Below are 10,771 nucleotides of genomic sequence, written 5' to 3'. Positions count from 1 at the left end.
CTACTATTTATGTTAATTAATAGAGAGAGAATCTTCACGTTCACTCAAATAATGTGCAAAAAGGGGAAGTATACCTTCACCAGTTATTTTCTGCCACGTGTCCCAAGATGTCGATTTGGTTATAAACACAATCAACCTGCGGTAGCTTAATTACAAATATACCCGCACAAATATGCTCAAAATATGTACAAGTGTTGCAACTTATGAAATCTAAAGACAATCAACTTTTAATTCTGGAATCTTCTCACGATAAATACAGGTTAGTGGGTAATTGTGGTACCAATGAGAGAAAGCATTAGTAGGATAGACGGTCATGATCATGCCACTATAAATTCTCCTGTCTAGGGACAAAGGATAATGAGTTTGTGCCACGTGGGCCACGATGAGTGGCTGTGATTAGTTTAATTAGGTGTACCTTTTTTTATGTTGTAATAATTATATATTATAGCCAGATATAAAAGAGTGAGGAGAAAGCAGAGGTTAGCTAGCTGCAATCTGTCCTGTTATTCATTCATTATTATACTTATTAGCTGTACTGTACTGTATTTTTTTTGGCTTTACTTTACATTTTTAAACTTATATCCATAAATAGTTGACTTTAATATGTTACGCTTTGATTATTATTATTTTGGCTTTCTATGTTCCATTTTGTCGGTTTCTGACCTTGTTGAGAATGCTGAAATAAATTATACTAGTTTTTTCCAGGTGGAAAATCATTAGAATTTTAATTTTTTTTCTTTTTACACGTATATTTTAAATTTTAAACTCTCTTTTACATATAAAACTCATCAATAAATACAATCTATTTCCACATGCATATACATGAAAAGAGAAATATGACAACTTTCGTTAAAATCGCAGTACGTAATTTTGATAAAAACATGTTAATCGTATGTTTCTCTAATTGGTTGCATTAAGAAATAATATCTTTTCACCAAAAATTCGATAACAAATACTTTATTTATTATATATAAAATATAGTTTAATAATAAATACATATATTCTATTAATAAATTCATGTTAAAATCTTTCTCACTAGATATTTAAAAAAAAAAAAAAATCATCCATTTTACATACCCTGTCGTGGTCAAAGCTTAAATAAGGTATTCAGTTTTTACATTTTGTATGATAAAATAAACATTCCACCACTAATTATTAATGTCGCATGATTAAGCTTTTTTCTTTATGGTATATCAGAACATGGGAAGTGGGAAAAACAGAGAAATGCATTGCATTTGCATAGACAAGGGAGGAAAATATCTATTTGTAAGAGACAGGAGGACAAAAGATGTTTTCCTCCTATGTAAGACATAGTAGATATTGTATAGAGAATGTTTGAAAATGAACGAAAAAAAAAGCATCAAAAGCATAATTTCCTCCACCCTTTGAAGGTTTTTTAATTGTTCTAAATTCCAATATTATATTGAATTTAATTACTATCATTAAATTTTGTAATTAATAAACACAACTTTGAAAACAAATTAATTTGAAATAAATTATAAATAATGTTCAATTCATTAAATTTATAAATGAGTGCTTCCCTTTTAAGGACTTAATGCGATACAAACAAAATTAGACATAACTCAATAGATCAAGGACATCTACCCAAAAAAAAAAAAAAAAAAAAAACACGCAAAAGGGTGAATTTGATGGGCAACGTTGTGGCTGTAGAACAGGCAGTAATTTAGGCAGGACACGTAGCACTACTTCTATTTTTTAATTGTATATAAAAAATTAAAAAAAAAAAAGTTTGATTGCAACATTTTTGGCCCCACACTCACCCGTGACAAAGATCTTCTCAATGAGGATGAAATTCAATCATGAATTTAGAATATTTCCCTTTGCTTCCTCAACACTGTACAAGATATTAGTTCAAAGCTTCACTTATTGTTTAGTTAGGGCAAGAGAATTACTGGCTTCTAAGTTCTAATTTATGGGCTTCTTGTTTGCATCTGGCCCATTCCAACTGATTTTTAGTATTTTTTTTTTTATTTTTAAACGTAAATATCAAACGTGGATTTTACTACTTCTGAAATAATAATTTTAATATTTATTAATTAATTAATAATTTAAGTGTTTAATTGATTTAATTTTATAAATTGAAATATTTTATATAAAAATTATGCAAGTGGAAATAATTAATTATTGCAATTTTATAAATTAAAAATTTTAATAAATTAAATTAAAAGTGGAAGGTGTTAAAAAAAATTTACATAGTTAATTTATGTATTTAGTCAAAAAAAACAGTTTTTTTATTTTTGAAAGTTAGTAAAAAAAAACACAGTTAAGAAAGGTAATTTAACTTAAAAAAATAAAGAATTAAACTATATATATTTTTTTAATTCTGACATGTCATTGTCAATGCCAAAAGGTAGTACGACCAATTATTCGAGCCCGTGCACAAAATGATTGTTGAAAAATATAAAATGAATGGAAATTGGGAAGGAAAATAAATAAATTCTAAAACTTTTTTCACTTGTTTGAAGAGGTAAAAAAATATGGAAGGAAAATAAATATTAGGTCCACATGCTGTTTTTTCTTTCAATTTAGGAGAAAAGTTGTTGGAAAATAATTAATATTACAATTTTACACTAATTTATTGAAACAATCCGAAAATTTAATTTCATAGAATTTTCATTTAAAAATAAAATTTTTATTTCAACCAATAAGATTACACCAGCTAGTATTTTATTATTGCTAAACTAGACCCGTAAACCAATTTGATTTTTTCGAAAACCAAGCTAATTGAGCCAAATCATAGAATTAGACCAAACCGGTTCGAATCGAACCGGAATGGTCTAGAAGCCCAAGATTTTTCTTTCTTTTCTTTTTCTTTTTTTTCTTTTTTTTTCTTTCTTTTTTTCTTTCCCCTTCTCCTTCCTTGCGCCAGTGCCAGCGCGCGACCTCGCTGCCTCTCCTCTCTGGTTTTCCGACCACCAGAACCAGCGCCTCCTCGCCGTCGACTCCTCGCCGCAGCAGCCCGCCTTCCTTCCCTTCTCTCCGTTTCCGTTTCTGGTGAGCGCAAGAGTCACAGCGAAGCTGGGGACCTTAGCGCGATCGAGACAGTCGCGTCTCCGTCCTTCCCTCCGAGCAACTCCGACTATACTCTCCGGCGAGGTAAGTTGATTGTCCTCCCATTTCACTCCTTTAGAAATCATTTTGCATAGATTAGGCGATTTAACGCAGGAATTGATCAAAATGGGACTTAGGGATTTAAGAAATAAAAATTGGGATTTTGTTAGATATTGACATAAATTGCAGTAGTTGGCTATAGAACTGAGTTCTATATGAAATTTGCTGCGTCTTGGCGTAAGAATTGCAAGATTTAGGAACCAAGGTACCTCCGGCCACCATAGACGGCGGCGACAGCGGTGGATTCGGTGACTAGAATTCCTCATAGGCAGTATATACCAATTTTTACATAGAATCTAGTTTTGCAATTAGTTTTGCACTTTGATATTGTATAGTGTTCGAATCATTAGACGACAGAAATCGAAAATTAGTCTTCTAAGCCGTAAATATCACAGAAAGTTAAATTAAGGAGGGGTTGGTAGAAATGCAGTAACTAAGTTATTGGGTATTCTAATCACATGAATAAATTGGTTGTTAGCTTATTTTGTTAGCATGACTTGAGATTAAATCGAAGTTATACTTGGCTTATTAAAAGAAAATCTAGGATTTAGTGTTGTAAATAATTGGTTATAGGTCCTGAAATATAAATAGGTGCAGTCAAACAAACCATTTATTTGATTGTGATTAAATTTGAAGGGTGAAAATCAATGATGGGTAGGCATATAAATAAGACTTATTGATTCAATTTAAGAAATTATTTTGTTTTTACTTATTAAGTAATTCATAGTAAATTATGGATTCAAGATATTGATTTTATAATTACTGTATAACGAAGAATGGTGGGTTGATAATGATAGGAGGATGGGGATTTTATTTAAAGTTCTTTGCCTGGTGGATGGGCTGCCGATCGTTCTACGGTAATTTAAACTAGATGTTGAGTATGATTAAGGAGAGATGTTGTCGGGTGTTCGGCGGAATATTTAAAAGCTAATAGGCCAAGTGTATTATTAGAAATCATTAGTTGACTAATAGAGTTATAATAGGATACGAGTTACTATTGATTAAATTTATGGGTGCAAATAAGTGTAGTACAAAAACTTAGTAAATGCTAATAATTATACTAAGATAAGATGAATAAATATTCTACTAATAAATCAAATAGATTATAAGTTAGAATTCAAACATTGATCGAGAAATCTTAAACACATAACTTCAACTGGGAAAATACGACAATTGCATTTAAGATAGTATACCATTTGTTTGAACTATAGGATAGTTTATAAGCTGGTCTTTAAAAGATTTCGATATTATTTCAGCAAGTAGCATTGTAACTAGAACATAAAATTGTAATATCTGTAATTGTGTTCTTATATGTATATAGATATATAAAAGATTTCATTTATTTGTCAATTAGCTAAAGAAGCTGATTATATTTATGTGAAGCAAAGAATGTTCAGTAATATTATTGGAACACGTTTGAAGATTATTATAAGTTGTGAATTAATAGTTGAATGTTGACATTATTATTTGGATGGAGGAAGGGAAATTTAACTGTTTGATCGCCCGACGGATGGGCTGTGTGCATTGAATGATTAATATATATATTATTGTGATATTTGAGTAGGTAAATAGCCCAATTTTTAGGGGAGGTGCTGCGGAAATTTCGATAGAACTTAGACTAGTCTTAGTTAACAATATAAAGTAATAGGTTTATTTAGAATAATTCTATAACTTAATACATAGTAAATAAAGTATTCTAATTATTTTACTATCATCTATTTACTTAATTATTCAATTACTTATTTATTTTCATTGTTATTGTTTATTTTCATTATTATTATTTATTCTATCATTGTTGTTTATTGTTAATATTATTTATTTATTTGCATTTGAGTATGAATGTCTAATTGTGTATTGCATTCCGATGTTTAACTTTGCAATATTTCTGCAATTAATTGCAATGCTTGATTAGTTGTGATGTGACAATGCCTTGCTTTGTTTGTGTGGAATTGGGATGAAGTGGGTCACCATGGGTTTGTGAGACTGTTTCTGTTATACGGATCCTGATTCTGATTCTGTTATATCCTGATTCTGTTATATGGATCCTGATTCTGTTTCTGTTAGCCGGGTAAATGGGAGATCGGCGCCCCCGTGTGCACCTACCGTTACCGTTATTGTTAACCACAGGCTGGCTTCTTTATTGGGCGCACCGGATAATCTAGATCTGATCGCAGCCCGCAGGGTGGCCTCCTGTTGTGAGCGCCTGATGATCTAGATTTGATGGAGACGACCGGGTTGCCTCCTGTTGGTATGGAAAAGAAAAGAGAGAATGGAAAAATAATGAGAGGGCTGGTCAAGTGAGGATTAGACCGGTCGGCCAGTATGGGGGATCGGCTCCCTGGTGCACATGTGAGAGGATGAGCCATGTGGGAGGACGGCTCATCGGGGGTTCGGTGACTCCACTGACTAATTTCCACGTGATGTGATTATATGAAGATGTTAATAATTGTGAGTGCTGGTGATATGCCATTTGTGTGACTGGCTGTGTGAGCATATACCTAGTCGGATGACTAGGTTGATATATTTATACAATTGTGTGAATGCGTGTGTTGTGCAATAATTATTATTCATTAATAAACTCACATCTCTTTTGTTCAAATCTTTCAGGAAGTAGCATTTTCTAAATCCCAGCTATAACTCTGCTCTTCGCCGTTAAAAAAGAAATTCGCTAATTTTAGTATTGATCAATTAAATAGATAAATGTCCGAAGACTTATATGTATACATCCGTCAGTAAACTCCGCAGTTATAGAACTTGTATACTTTTAAGTTGTGTATTATTATAGATGGAATAATTCTGTGAGCCTGTATTATAACTATAGTGTATTGTAAGCAAGGGAATTTGTAAATGTTTAAAATTTTATTGAGATAGCAAATTTGTAGTGTTTCAGGCTTACTACGGGCCTCGGGAGCCTTAAGCTTACCTGGGCCCTAGTGCCGGTCCGGTCCATGGAAATGGGTCGTGACAAAGTTGGGATCAGAGCTTAGGTTAGGGTTCTAGGACACAACTGCGAAGTATAGGAAATTTCTTTATGTTGGGATCGGCCGTAACCAACATAAGGAAGGAAACTTGTGATTTTCCTCCCTAGGGAATAGAGTAATACCTGATGGTAGTGGATTGGCCTGATCACCCAGTACACTACTTTTCATGCGAGCTCTATTCCTATAGTGAATAGGATGGTGTAGAGAATAAATAGATTTTTTCATTTGTATGGTGGATTGATGAATTTTGGGTGATTAGGAATCGGTATTTTAGTATTCAGTTCGGCTACTGAATTTCTTTAAAATTTCTTTTTATTGTTTTATTTACTTGATATTGATATTTAAATTTAAAACCTCATTTTTATTTTGAATTCAAATTGTGTTATGATGAATAAATTGAAAATTGATTATTTATATAGAAAATTATTTTTGAAAGTTGTCTATTTATATCACGGGGCCAGTTAGGTGAAACAACAAGGTAAGTTGATCGTGAGTATGGTTAGAACTTAAAAAGAAAGTTTTAAGAAGAACAAGATTAAAGGTAGTAATGAGAAATGGTGATGTTAATAAGAAGTAAGTAGACAATTAATAGTTGAAATAAGGACACAAATGTTGGAAAAGTTTGAGGAGACAACTTTAGTTTAGAAGCGAGGTTGCAAAATAAATGGAAGGAATAATATTAGGAATGGACTTGAATGGTTTAAGGATATAGAAATGGTATATGTAACAAGGTGTAATATATGCTAGGAGCAAGTGGTAGACAAATCAAAGTAATTTATAAATATCTTACTCGACTTGAATAAGAGAATATTGTTTGATTAAGGACAAATGAGATAGGTAAGTTAAATATAAAGTTGACTCACGTTAGTGATAGGTAGACGTATGGCTAATTAAGACTTTTAATTAAACGTTAAGACTATAGTTTAGAAATTTCTAGTCCATGATATGGACAGAAAAGTGAGAAGTTATTAGTATATATGCATTAGGCGATAAAAAGCTAATGAGATTGATTTGATGTGATATTTGGGTGTTAAGATAGCATTAGGTCAGGACTTAAGAAATTTTTATAGAAGACATTTGTATTGATGTGTAATTTGATGAAAGCGTATAGTTAGAGTAAATAATAAGTTTTAGATTGAAATGTTGGTGATTAGATAGATCACGATTAACAATGATTAATAGACGAAATAATTAATAAGAATACTCTAATATATCTAGAATGGATTAATAGGCAACATAAGCACAATGGAAGGTTATCAAATGAGATTTGGGCTATTAACTGAAATTTGAACGATTAAAAGATGTTATTATGAAAGTCGATTTTAGTGGTAAGTATTAAGATAACTTAAGGAATAAGTACCAGAAAGAGACGCTGGCGGTTAAGTGGAAGGAGTGAAAATTTTTATAGGAGTGAAATAGCTAGGGGCCGCAGTGATCTAGGAGCTATATAACAGATGAACTAGTCTATGGTAAAGATATCATAGGGACAATCGAATTGGTATAGATGAGAAACAAAGACAGTTATTTCGAAGTGCCCTATGATATAATAGACAACGGAAGTAACAAACGATTTTTCTTAAAGTTTTGAATTAAAGTAATAAGTTCTTGAATATTTGATTAATAAGAGTTTTAGTAAGTATATATGTAAATTAAATGAGATAATTTTTATCACTATATATAAAATCAAATTTCAATTATTTTTTGTTTTCGTAAGCTATGAATTATTATTATTATTATTATTATTATTATTATTATGCATGTTACTGCTAAACTCGGTTTTATTGAACGACTTTCTAAAGATTTCAGTAGCTGACTGATAATAGAAATTGGAGGTTATAGTAATAGACTTAAGTTTCCTGTGAGTTTTAATCAAGTGACAATAAATGTAATAGATGGTTGAACGAATACATTTTGAGTGTGATGGAACCTTGTTTGCTAGTTTAAGGGGTTTGAGTTATAATGAAACCATCCATTCATTATTCTTGGATGTCAATCAAATGATAATTTGTTTGTTAAATATCCTTACATGCTTTCTTTTCTAGTTGCATTCCTATTTCTTGCTCATTTCTAAAATTCGAGGACGAATTTTTTTATAAGGTGGGGAGATTGAAACAATCCGAAAATTTAATTTCATAGAATTTTCATTTAAAAATAAAATTTTTATTTCAACCAATAAGATTACACCAGCTAGTATTTTATTATTGCTAAACTAGACCCGTAAACCAATTTGATTTTTTCGAAAACCAAGCTAATTGAGCCAAATCATAGAATTAGACCAAACCGGTTCGAATCGAACCGGAATGGTCTAGAAGCCCAAGATTTTTCTTTCTTTTCTTTTTCTTTTTTTTCTTTTTTTTCTTTCTTTTTTTCTTTCCCCTTCTCCTTCCTTGCGCCAGTGCCAGCGCGCGACCTCGCTGCCTCTCCTCTCTGGTTTTCCGACCACCAGAACCAGCGCCTCCTCGCCGTCGACTCCTCGCCGCAGCAGCCCGCCTTCCTTCCCTTCTCTCCGTTTCCGTTTCTGGTGAGCGCAAGAGTCACAGCGAAGCTGGGGACCTTAGCGCGATCGAGACAGTCGCGTCTCCGTCCTTCCCTCCGAGCAACTCCGACTATACTCTCCGGCGAGGTAAGTTGATTGTCCTCCCATTTCACTCCTTTAGAAATCATTTTGCATAGATTAGGCGATTTAACGCAGGAATTGATCAAAATGGGACTTAGGGATTTAAGAAATAAAAATTGGGATTTTGTTAGATATTGACATAAATTGCAGTAGTTGGCTATAGAACTGAGTTCTATATGAAATTTGCTGCGTCTTGGCGTAAGAATTGCAAGATTTAGGAACCAAGGTACCTCCGGCCACCATAGACGGCGGCGACAGCGGTGGATTCGGTGACTAGAATTCCTCATAGGCAGTATATACCAATTTTTACATAGAATCTAGTTTTGCAATTAGTTTTGCACTTTGATATTGTATAGTGTTCGAATCATTAGACGACAGAAATCGAAAATTAGTCTTCTAAGCCGTAAATATCACAGAAAGTTAAATTAAGGAGGGGTTGGTAGAAATGCAGTAACTAAGTTATTGGGTATTCTAATCACATGAATAAATTGGTTGTTAGCTTATTTTGTTAGCATGACTTGAGATTAAATCGAAGTTATACTTGGCTTATTAAAAGAAAATCTAGGATTTAGTGTTGTAAATAATTGGTTATAGGTCCTGAAATATAAATAGGTGCAGTCAAACAAACCATTTATTTGATTGTGATTAAATTTGAAGGGTGAAAATCAATGATGGTTAGGCATATAAATAAGACTTATTGATTCAATTTAAGAAATTATTTTGTTTTTACTTATTAAGTAATTCATAGTAAATTATGGATTCAAGATATTGATTTTATAATTACTGTATAACGAAGAATGGTGGGTTGATAATGATAGGAGGATGGGGATTTTATTTAAAGTTCTTTGCCTGGTGGATGGGCTGCCGATCGTTCTACGGTAATTTAAACTAGATGTTGAGTATGATTAAGGAGAGATGTTGTCGGGTGTTCGGCGGAATATTTAAAAGCTAATAGGCCAAGTGTATTATTAGAAATCATTAGTTGACTAATAGAGTTATAATAGGATACGAGTTACTATTGATTAAATTTATGGGTGCAAATAAGTGTAGTACAAAAACTTAGTAAATGCTAATAATTATACTAAGATAAGATGAATAAATATTCTACTAATAAATCAAATAGATTATAAGTTAGAATTCAAACATTGATCGAGAAATCTTAAACACATAACTTCAACTGGGAAAATACGACAATTGCATTTAAGATAGTATACCATTTGTTTGAACTATAGGATAGTTTATAAGCTGGTCTTTAAAAGATTTCGATATTATTTCAGCAAGTAGCATTGTAACTAGAACATAAAATTGTAATATCTGTAATTGTGTTCTTATATGTATATAGATATATAAAAGATTTCATTTATTTGTCAATTAGCTAAAGAAGCTGATTATATTTATGTGAAGCAAAGAATGTTCAGTAATATTATTGGAACACGTTTGAAGATTATTATAAGTTGTGAATTAATAGTTGAATGTTGACATTATTATTTGGATGGAGGAAGGGAAATTTAACTGTTTGATCGCCCGACGGATGGGCTGTGTGCATTGAATGATTAATATATATATTATTGTGATATTTGAGTAGGTAAAGAGCCCAATTTTTAGGGGAGGTGCTGCCGAAATTTCGATAGAACTTAGACTAGTCTTAGTTAACAATATAAAGTAATAGGTTTATTTAGAATAATTCTATAACTTAATACATAGTAAATAAAGTATTCTAATTATTTTACTATCATCTATTTACTTAATTATTCAATTACTTATTTATTTTCATTGTTATTGTTTATTTTCATTATTATTATTTATTCTATCATTGTTGTTTATTGTTAATATTATTTATTTATTTGCATTTGAGTATGAATGTCTAATTGTGTATTGCATTCCGATGTTTAACTTTGCAATATTTCTGCAATTAATTGCAATGCTTGATTAGTTGTGATGTGACAATGCCTTGCTTTGTTTGTGTGGAATTGGGATGAAGTGGGTCACCATGGGTTTGTGAGACTGTTTCTGTTATACGGATCCTGATTCTGATTCTGTT

This window comes from Jatropha curcas, chromosome 4, assembly GCF_041381405.1.
Source record: "Jatropha curcas cultivar XTBG-Jc1 chromosome 4, XTBG_Jcur_1.0, whole genome shotgun sequence".
NCBI classification, from domain to species: Eukaryota; Viridiplantae; Streptophyta; class Magnoliopsida; order Malpighiales; family Euphorbiaceae; genus Jatropha; species Jatropha curcas.
Note: the sequence above shows the minus strand (reverse complement) of the source record.